We start from the raw sequence: 1,297 nt of genomic DNA, 5'->3' as shown, positions 1-1,297 counted from the left end.
GTACGGTCGGGGGGCACGGACTCCGGGGCTCGCGCCGCCCCCCGCGCTGCCCGGGGAGCAGAGGGGTCACGGTTCCCACGCCCGCGGCCGCCAGCCCACCGTGCTGGGGGGCCAGGCGGGGGCGGGTCCGGTGCGGGCCGGGCCTCACGCCCCTCTCGGCGCCCCGGGGCAGCGCCCTCGCCCTGGGTCAAGCAGGCGCCCTGGGGCTTGTTTGCTTCGCGGTCCTCCCGCTCCCCGCCCTGTGACGGCAGCAGCGCGGGGGGACCGCGGTCGGGGGAGGGGAGGCGGCGATCGCAGGAGAACCCGAGTTGCCCATTCATTGCCGGTACTGCCCGGGGGAGGGGGCGGGGTCCCCGCGGGCCTGCGGCGGCTTGGAGCCCGAGAACTAGGGGCTTCGCTCGCTGCTGTCCTACACCGCCCTCTTGTATTCCTCTGGCAAGTGAGTCGTGGCTGGCGGAGGGTTCGCCGCACACCTCCCTGCCTCTCCCTCCACGCCCACCTCCTTCCCCAGGAACCCGGGTATTTTTAAGAATGGTTTTTAAGACTTCGATTGTTTTTCCTCTTTTGAAGGAAATCCTTCAGAAACAAGAATGTTTCTCTCTACAAATCCCCTTTACCTTGACCCTGCATAAAGCTCATTTCAATTTCGGGGGTGTGTTGAGGGGGGGGCGGGGAGGATTGCCCATATGAATGACTCACCAGCTTGTGAGAGAGCCTGCAGTGTAGATGAAATGAATGAGGAGGCCTCCTTCTCCAGCCTGCCTCTGTGGCTAGGTCTGCCGGGTGTGAACTACATGAGGGGAAGGAACCTGTCTGCTTGGTCACTATTACATATCCAGGGCTTGGCACACTTGTGGGCGCTCTATTTGGTAAATATATCTGCTGACCTTGGAAATTGAGATCTGGTGGGAAAGTCTTGAATAGTCCAGACTTCTGTGTGAACTTGAGTAAAGTTATTTAAACTCTTTCAAGTCTTGGTTTCCTCATCTCTTTTTAAAATAGGATAATGCTATTTATCTCGGATATATAATATACCATATTGTCTCATTCACCCTTAGCGTTTCAGGCTTTGAGAAGACTAAGCTCGCATTCTGCATTAACCCTTAGCTTGTGTGAGCAATGTCAATGTGCTTTTGCTGTGAAGTGGCCAAGGGAGGGTTTCTTAGCACCAACCTTGTCCCCAAAGAGAAGAGAAATCTCAGTGATTATCCCCAGGAAGAAGACAGTGTAAACAGAGTTGGGGCAGTGTAGGTGTACAAGAACTATGTGCGGGTTGCTAGCATTATTTGAGACCCAA

General features: G+C 56.4%; 1 protein-coding gene across 2 annotated transcripts in view; it reads left to right on the top strand.

Annotated features, from left to right (window-relative positions):
• The window catches only part of Sgsm2 (small G protein signaling modulator 2), a 41,309-nt gene that overhangs the window by 1,195 nt on the left and 38,817 nt on the right, over positions 1 to 1,297 (top strand). The gene's annotated exons all lie outside the window — the stretch shown is intronic.

The sequence above is a fragment of the Onychomys torridus genome, chromosome 8 (genome assembly GCF_903995425.1).
Source record: "Onychomys torridus chromosome 8, mOncTor1.1, whole genome shotgun sequence".
NCBI classification, from domain to species: Eukaryota; Metazoa; Chordata; class Mammalia; order Rodentia; family Cricetidae; genus Onychomys; species Onychomys torridus.
The sequence above is the reverse complement of the archived record's forward strand: the minus strand, read 5'-3'. Positions and strand labels throughout refer to the sequence as shown.